Here is a 9,879-nt window from a genome sequence, read left to right on the forward strand (position 1 = left end):
AACTTCAAACGCTCTGATGAATAACCAGGTCTTCAAACCTTTACTGAATTCCAAATATGATGAAAAGCGTAGGTTGTCAGGGAGGTCATTCCAGAACCTAGACGCCAAGAAGGAGAAACACCACCCCCCATGCTTCTTCCTGACAAAACGAGGGACAACCAGAAGGTTTTTTGACGACGACCGTAGATTCCTGGAAGGAGTGTAGACTAAGAGCCAGGATGCCATATAATGGGGAGCTAAGCCCACCAGAGATTTAAAAATGAGGCAATCTAGTTTGAATTGGCATCTATAGGTAACCGGCAACCAATGCAATTGCCTAAGAAGAGGGAGGGCATGATGGAATCTAGACCGACTATAAATCAACCTAGCAGACTGATTTTGAATGAGCTGAAGTTGGCGCAATTCGTAGGCAGGGATGCAAAGATACAAAGAATTGGTATAGTCCACCTCAGAAATTACAAGGGCCAGTAGGATAACCTTCAGAGCGTCAATGGTAAAAAAGCGGGAGACTTTCCGAATCACACGAAGAGACAGGAAGCAAGAGGAAACAATCATACTGATCTGAGTGTGCATCGACAAATCATCGCTGATTTTGATGGCCAAACTTTTCACAGATTTAGCCCCAGAGGGAGCAGGACCACGAGAGGAAGGCCAAAAATTAGAACACCAAGGATTAGGCGAACCGCCGATCAAGACGAGCTCCGTCTTGTCGGGAATTCAGCTTTAAATGGTTCTTACACATCCAATCATGGATGAAAATCATAGTGTTCTGAAAATAGGAAACAGAATCAGGAGAAGCAGAAAGGGTAAAAATATTTGGAGGTCATCAGCGTAATTAAACACTGTGACCTCCTGACGACGCAAAGCATAAATTAAAGGAAAAATATAAAGATTAAAAAGAAGAGGAGAAAGGGCGGAACCCTGGGGAACACCACATGTAACCGCTCGGGGGGAAGAACAGAAAGGAGACAACCGCACCGCCTGTTGGCGATTCTCCAAGAACGAGGAGATCCAACTTAAGGCAACATCCGAGATGCCAGCGCATCTGACACGGTCGACCAAAAGAGAGTGGTCGACCGTGTCAAATGCCGCTGATAAATCGAGGAGTATCAAAGCCTGAGAAGAGCCGTGATCAGCACTCACTCTTAAATCATCCAAGACCGAAAGAATAACTGATTCGGTCGAATGGGTAGGCCGAAAACCGGCCTGGTAGGGGTCCAGATAGTTGGAGGCTTCGATGTAGGAGCTCAAACAATGAGTGACATGTCTCTCTAACACCTTGCCCAAAAAAGGGAGCAAGGAGATGGGGCGGAAGTTAGAAGAGACCGTAGGATCTGCGCCTACCTTTTTCAAGACTGGTACGATCTTGGCAGACTTGAAAACATTGGGAACATTAGTTCCCGAAGGCGAGGTGTGCCCAGATGGAGTACCCTGCGATCACGATATTGGCGCTCCAAGAGCATTTTTTTAATCTCCTTGGTGACTGGGACGCCCATTGCGTAGCAGAAAATTACAATCTGTATTCCTGCTATTAGGAACAGGATTAGCGGAAGTCCTCAAAAATGCTTCAGAATACAGAATTTATGAAGGCTGGAATCACACTGATGACTGTCTGAAAGGTGCTTAACAGTACAGAACCTATGGTCTTAAATAGGTGTATAACACCCTTTGTATCAGACATGTTAAAGGTACTTTGTACCATTTCTTTGAAATGAAAAGGGCAGTTCATTTGTACAAGTGCCTGTATCTCAGCTGAGGACCTTGAGACCTGAAGATCAAATGTTTCTCAGGGGGAGGATAAGGGCAGGGTTTTCTGTAAAAAGCATGGCCTTCATTTAGCTCAGAGTATCAAACGTATAAAGGAAAAATTCAAATGCAGCCATAACGGCATATCCCTGACTGTGTGGGTCAGTGGAAATAATACTTACATACAACAAGTAAGCCTGGAGCCTACAGCGCCATGAAACTGACTCAGTGTACGTGCGCTCTACAAGTTTTTTTAAATTAAATTAAATTAAATATGTGATGCACAGAAGCATCCTACAACAACCTTGATCATTCAGCATCAAGTAATTCCCATTCAAGAGCAAAATGAAACACAGGATTAATCACAGCAGCCGAGGACCCTTTCAAATGACAAGATACATCTGCAACTAAACCATTACAGGCCCCGTGAAGTATGATAACCTGGCAGATGAGAGGTCTACTTAATGAGTTCCTTCAGTCTGTATCGCCTAGAAACACTTCCATGTCCTCACTCCTGCATCGAAATCTATACAACAAATCCAAAGATTCCTTGATGAATTCCTTACCCAGTTCTTCATATCTGCCTGCCTGTTGTCGTTCTAGGTAAAACTGAAACTGGAAAGTTGTGACCGGTAACGTTATATGGCCATGAATTAACCATTCTGTGGATGGTGACTCTGCTACAGTAAAAGGTAATTGGTCCAGTTTTTCAATGCACAGCATTGTATACTTTGCTCCTCTTTGTGCCATTGTTATCTACATTTTAGTTAGTGTGAGAAGTTGGCCCAGTATATGCCATCCAATTAATTAAAGTTGGCACTTTGCACCAGTCCAAATAACCCTTATGGTGTTTAGAAAGCCATCCAAATGGTAGCTGTGGAGAGCAGCCTTCAGGCTTAGTCTTAAAGGAATGTTAAGCAGCTAGTTTTACCAGAATGTAACCTTAAAGTATTGACTAAATGAAAGGAGAACCACACAGTAGTTATAAGAATATGTATTTATTAACCACATGGCTGCTGGGCGTTTTCCCCCCCTGTGCTGGAAAATGCCATTTTAGTGGCACCATGACGAGCTCAGCTCGTCATCAGCACATGACACCTTTGGGTGATGACGAGCTGAGCTCGTCATCAGCATCGAAAGGGTTAATATAACACTCTCTAATACATCACAGTATCTCCTACACAGAGATAACAACTCAATACACAATACTATAGCACATATTAATCATCAGTATGTAGCAATAATACACTCTGGGCCCCAAGGGGGGACCACCTCTATACTAAAATAGTGATATAAAAAACACGACTTGAGTCAAAACTGTGTTTAGGATACGTAGAATCACTGGGATTCTAAGAAACCACCCAAGGTGAGTAAGTAGGAATGCCACGGAGGACGAGTGTGGTGTAAGAACACGATCACATGCTCTGTACAACTCTATGGGAAAGCAGTGGTTGAGGTTTAAATATTTAAGGACCCTTCCCAGTAGATTATGAAGAAACCTTTTGGATCCTAGAAGGTTGGAGAGCCACCCCACACATAGATACGGTAGTACCAGAATTACCTGTACCATGGAGGCCTTGTGCATAGGGCTGAAGTGGTGTTGGAAACCACTGTCGATCTCTATAAGAGACTTCATAGAAATGCCACTGCTGGAAAGAAGAAAAATGTCCAGTGAAACCCAAAGGTGGATTCTTGATGGAAGGAACCTAAAAGCAGAGGGGACAGAGTCTCGGTCACTCAGGAGTGACCAGGGGCTCAGTAGACGAATGCCCACCGATGTTGGGTGCTTCAGGAGTGTTGATGTAGACCTTGACCCTGCATCCACAGAGACCAGGAGACATCAAGGATGACCAGGAACCAGATACGAGCTGTCGCACAAAGGATGTCGAGTACTGGAGGGTCGGTGAGGCGGGAGCACCAACAAGCCTTGGCAACAACTACCCATGAAGAAAGTCAAGGACGCTTATGGTCAGGCCCAGCCAGGACCAGGAGCAAAGCAAGCAAAGCAAAGCAAAGCAGTGTTGACCCTCAAGTGGTCCCTCAGGCACAGGAGTCGCAAGGGTACCTCAAGCAGTTTCACAAATTAGCAATGATTTCTTTACCCCAAAGGATATAATTCAGTTGTCCTTGATGCTCCACTGGTACTGCACGTATGGTTCACAGGCACAGACAATACTTTGGACGGAGAGGGAAACAAAGTCAGGCCTAGTCGAAACCCAGTGTAGTCCAGAGTGTCCGGACAGTCGAAGGTCAGTTGTTTCTTGTTCAGAATATTGTCCACGTTGAATCTATGGTCCTACTGCCAGGTAAGCCCTTTTATTCCCACAGGAGAGGGTTGGACAGATTCAGGGGACCTTCCCAGTGGAAGTTCAGGACAGTGGGGAGATTAAACCCATGTCCTTTGTCCAGTTTTGCCCAGAGCAGGAGCCAACCGCTCCCAGGATTGGTTTGAACTGGACTATGCACAGGGATACCAAATGTGCCCCTAGTTCAGAATTTCAGACACTTTGGAAGTGCACCCCCAGCTCCAATACACTAAGTCCTGTCTTAGAGGTGGTCACACCTCCCTGTGACAGGATGCCTATTGTGCTGCCTTCCTCTGCTCTAGCTTAGCTCAGAAGCAAGAGGGCAGAAATATGTCTCTGGTCAGCAGCAACTGTTTTGTGCTGTCAGGGTTGAAAAGGCTGGTACCGGGTGGACCAGGGACCCCACGAAGCTTGCTTCTGAAGTGTGGAATCATACCTCCTTATGATTCCAAGGTGTTTAATACCAAATTCGACATGATTTATTGCAGCTGTTTTCGAGATAGCATTTTACGCTAGCATATAATGCACATCTAAATATATATGTGTGGCTGTGTCACCGACAACCCGGGAGAATGATCTCCGAAGGCTGCAGGGGTGCTCTGCTCATGCAGGGGCACCCTTTCACGTAAAACCCAACACCCTAACCCGCTGCAGTGAGTTGTGACAACACAGCCTCTACCCCCAACTCAGATGCATCTGTTTGGACAATTAATTGTTTGGTATAGTCAGGACTTTTCAGAATGGGAGCAGTGTGCATAGCCTGCTTGAGATCATCAAATGCCTTTTGACAGTTAACTGTCCATTGAACTTTCTTGGACATCCTTTTTGATGTAAGATCATTCAAGGGAGTCACTATAGACCCATATTCTTTTACAAATCTTCTGTAGGACCCAGTAAGGCCCAATAAAGGTCTGACCTGAGTCTGGGTAGTAGGAGCAACCCAGTCCATGATGGTCTGGAGTTTGCTCCGTAATGGTTGAACCTGGCCTCCACCCACAAGGTGGCCCAGGTACACAGCCTTACTCTGCCCTATCTGCCACTTAGTGGCTTCGATAGTGAGACCTGATTTCCGCTGAGCCTCGAAAACATTCTTTAGGTGGACCAGGTGATCCTCCCAGGTGGAGCTAAAGACAGCTATATTATCAAAATATGCTGCACTATAGGCTTCCAGGACTGGAAGGACTTTGTTCATCAACCTTTGTAATGTGGCAGGTACATTCTTCAAACCAAAGGGCATCACAATAAATAGAGATTGCACACTAGAGGTTTTGTGTTTGGCATCTTCAGCTAATCTGATTTGTCAATATCCAGCAGTGAGGTCAATTGTTCTCAAGAACTTGACTGAGGCCAAAGTGTCAATGAGCTCATCTGCCCTAGGAATAGGTTGAACTTCAGTCCTAGTGAGTGCATTGAGCCCCTCATAGTCCACATCAAACCTAATTTCTCTTTTGCCACCCTGGGTATGAGGTTTGGGTACCAGGACCACTGGACTAGCCTAAGGCCTATAGGAGGGTTCATTCACTCTCAATTCCAGCATCTTTTGGACCTCAGTCCTGATGCAATCGCTGACATGGTCAGGCTGCCTGTAAATTTTATTTTTAACAGGTAGGCTCTCACCTGTGTCTACTTCATGGGTACACCAGTTGGTCTGACTAGGAGCCAAAGAAAACATAGGCCTGTATTGATTAAGGACCTTCCTGCAATCATTCTGCTGTTGCTCAGTGAGGCTGCCTGCCAGCCCACACCATCAACTGAGCCATCATCAGGGTTATGTGAGAGGAGGTCAGGGAGTGGGTGACTCTCTTCCTCCTGTCCCTCATCAGTAGCCATGAGCAAGCCCATATCTGCCCTGTCCACATACATTTTGAGCCTGTTTACATTGATCACCCTATGGAGGCTCCTAGAAGTTCCAAGGTCCACCAAGTAGGCGACCTCTCCCTTTTGCTCAAGAACAGTACGGGTCCACTCCACTTGTCTTGGAGGACTGCTGGGGCCACAGGCTCCAACACCCATACTTTCAGTCCTGGCTGATAAACAGTCAGTCAAAACACCACAGAGAGAAAGGGGTCTCATGGATATTTTTAAGACCTGCCCAGGTTTATATCCCCTAACAACCAATAACAATACTTTAGAAAAACCGGGGGTCTGATACGAGGCCAAATTTATAGGCTAGAGAAGGCCAAGACTGTTACCAACTCAGTCAGGACGCAAGTTCCTAAAGAGCCTATAATCAGAGATACAAAAGTGAACGAAAAACATAGATAAAAGGGATTGTTGGTAAGTCGCGGACAAACTTTGTTGTTCCTGAGAGTGCACGCAACGATTTTGATGAAATGTGAAGTTGTGAGTATACAATCTTATTGTTGTTTGCTAAATACATGGCAAGTAGTAGTGTTAGTTGTGATGGGAGCACGGTAGCCCCTAGTATAGCATGTCTGTACCGGAATATTCCATTGCGTGTAGTCCACCACTACTAACACTACAAGATGGCCGCCACTATTAAGAGCCAATCAGGCTCGTGGTAGCTTTTCCTTAAAAATGGAAGCTACACCTCCCACTGCCTCCATCCGGTTCCAGCGGCGATGGGTAGGTGCTTGTAACGCAGCTCAGGAAATCACCAAGTAAGTGATAGGTAGTTAACAATGCGCCACGCGCATATGACTGTTATGCGATACAGGGTTTTTAACGTGCACATCCTCAATTTAAAGTCCCATTGGTATTGCTTTTTAACGTTGTACTGAGCCCCAACATGATGTCCGATTTAGTTGAAAGCCTATGGGACTCTAACACTAAGTAGTACATTGACCATACTCTGAAACGGACACACGGGGGTTTAGGGTGCCATCACAACATTCTGCAAGCAGCGCCTTTTACAAACTATACAACCAGGCAATTTGCTACTTACTGATTAGACGGACATTGCACGATTGAACAGTCGGCATTTGGCCGCGCTAGAACTAGGAAGCGAGATTAAACAAATAGGTTCACGCAGATTCGACACCAGCCTTACCTACTAGGAGCTCAAGCCATAAATAAGATACTGGGGTTTTGCACAACATACTTCATCTCATAAAGATGCCAAGAGGAAATGTGTACAATGGTCATTAATCCACGACTGTTGTAACACACAGAATCGCACAAGACCCACTTCTAATAAATAAACAAACCCTGACAGAGAGGGAATCAGGGTGGTAATTAGTCGCCAGAAAACCCTATAGCCCTCTGAAACTTAAATACACGAACTTCAGGGGCAAAAAAGTGTGGCTAACATCCATTATCCTACCCAAACACCCAACAATACCTGAATAGACCTATCCATTAGGGCCCATATATACAATACCATTACTTAATACAACACTGACACTATATTGTAACTGCCATCTAGTCTATGTATATCTATGCAGAACAATGACACTAGATTGTAACTACCATCCAGTCTATGTATGTCTATGTAGATCATTGAGATGTCTTCCTCTATATAGCATTGTGGTGGAAGATCTCCCTGAAGCTTTACCCGCTGGACACTGTCGTTGTCTGATTGTTTTTAACTTTAGGTGAGTTGTGAATAACTACGCGTGATGAATATCATCTGGGTATTCGGTTTTTAGTACAAGGTTTTTACCTTCGCATGTCACTCTCACTGAACTCCCACTTCTGAGAGTGCCTGACACACTTGTGCAATGGTGTTGTGACACGCATGACTCACACTGGCATGCGAAACGCACAAGTATTACAGTCACTGATGCAACGTTCTCCAAATTGTTTGTGATATGCTCTCCCTTTTCCTTCAACAGGTATTGACAATCACAACCTGAAGAAGGGTAATATAATATTGTTCTTCCCTTCACCCACTAGTGTGGTAGCCGTACGAGCTTACATACACCATACTCCGTGGTAACAGTGAAGACAGTTGCTTACATTTTTAGATACTCGCTAAATAGTCCCCCTGGTCCTGAAGAATCGCTCAATAAACTTTAGAGTAGCGAGAAACATGTTGACCAGACTGCAATGAATTCCAAATGAGAGCGGGAAACATCACTTTCCACTACTCTCCTCTAGGAAATCACTTTTAATTAAAGCAGTGACCCTTCTGAATAAAGTATTCCCGGTACCAGTAGCTTTATTTTAACCTACAAAATCACGTATACCCTGAGTTCTGGCCCCATACCCGCACTTCATCCATACGGCAGTTGGAAAAAGATCTCCGCTAAAGAGCCCCTCTATGAGGTGTTGCCCATTGGGTATTGCACCGCCGACCCAACGAGGAGCAGGCCCAAATGATGAAGCATGACACCTGAAAGGGTGTGTGAGGGCATTAAATCCAACAAAACGGATTCCCAGGGTCACCATCAGGCTACCCTGTTCTAATCCACCTGCATCACAGACTGCATCAATTTCTTTCTTCCATGAGGAACAACACGGCAACCTTTGTATAAACTTGTATCAGACCCCTGTTTTTTCTAAAGTATTGTTATTGATAAACACATCTTTTTGGTCATGCCAAGCTTTTTGCAATTTTTGACCTGCCTCAATGTTGTTGCTGGCCTTCTTGATGTACTGAGCCATCCTCTAGTGTAGCTCAAGTAAATAGTCCACAGTGTCTTGCTTAGGTGGTTTGAGAGGTAACTCCAATCCCTCCTTCACTAAACACAGGTGACCCCTAACTGGATGCCAAAACAGAGGTTCAAAAGGGCTGTAGCCAACCCCCTTGTGGGACCTCTCTGTAGGCAAAGAGAAGGCAGGGCAACAGGACATCCCATTTTCGCCTAAGCTTTTCTGGGAGGCACATGATCATGCCCTTAAGGGTTTTGTTGAATCTATCAGCAAACCCATTGCATTTTGGGTGATATGGTGTGGTGAATTTGTAGTTCACCCCACACTCCTTCCACATAACAGTAATGTAACTTGACATGAAGGTTGTACCTCTGTCAGTTAAGATCTCCTTAGGGAAACCCACTCTGGAAATAATTCCCTCCCAGGAGGGCCCTAGCCACCACAGGTGCTGTGGTAGTTCTAAGGGGAATAGTTTCTGGCTATCTAGTCACATGGTCTACCACCACTAGAATATAGCTGTGCCCAGAGGCAGTAGAAGGGTTCATGGGACCAATTATGTCAATCCCAACACTTTCAAAGATAACCCCCACCACAGGTAGTGATGTCAGGGGGGCCTTTGTGGTATTGCCTGATTTACCACTGGCTTGACAGGTGGCACGGGAACACCAAAACTCCTTTTTTTCCTTAGACACGTGAGGCCAGTGAAAGTGAGGGACAAGCCTGTCTTTCTAAGGGAATGCTGTGTGCCAAGGTGAGTAGGACCAACCTCCTTGTTGCACCAGGTTTAGGGACTCTACCCTCTGAGTAAACAAGTCCCTCATCCCAATATATCCTGTGGGATCCACTGACACTCCCAGCAGCCTCCACAGCAGCTTGCTGTCTGAGGAGTTCAAGAGAGGGGCAGTTTGCTGCTCCTGACTCACATCTGCCCTGGAAGGGACCCCTGCACCCAAGAACTCAACCTGATCAGGTTCCAGTTCATCTGACACAGTTCCTTCACAGGGACTGAGATCATTTCCCTCAGAAGCTTGATCCTCTCTCTGAGCCTGGGGGGAAGATCAGCGTTTCCCATCCTGTACCTTCTCTTGGAAGGCACCGGTCCATTTTTTCAGGATCTAGGGCCTGTTCAGTGGAAGTTAGTATGGCATGTGCCCTGGTCACAGCAAACATATCTGCAGAGATGCCTAGCATTGCTGCGTGTGTCGTTTGTTCCGCTTCAGCCCAGGCTGAAGTTTCCAAATCATTGCCCAACAAGCATTCCACTGGTAGGTCT

General features: G+C 45.5%; 1 long non-coding RNA gene across 1 annotated transcript; it reads left to right on the top strand.

Annotated features, from left to right (window-relative positions):
• The first annotated feature begins 6,625 nt into the window (after positions 1 to 6,625).
• On the top strand, positions 6,626 to 7,944 carry LOC147712317 (uncharacterized). The gene is made up of 3 exons (XR_015295745.1): positions 6,626 to 6,673; positions 7,535 to 7,606; positions 7,847 to 7,944. It is a non-coding gene; the product is annotated as an uncharacterized LOC147712317 (long non-coding RNA).
• The last annotated feature ends 1,935 nt before the right edge of the window (positions 7,945 to 9,879 follow it).

This window comes from Lissotriton vulgaris, chromosome 5, assembly GCF_964263255.1.
Source record: "Lissotriton vulgaris chromosome 5, aLisVul1.2, whole genome shotgun sequence".
NCBI classification, from domain to species: Eukaryota; Metazoa; Chordata; class Amphibia; order Caudata; family Salamandridae; genus Lissotriton; species Lissotriton vulgaris.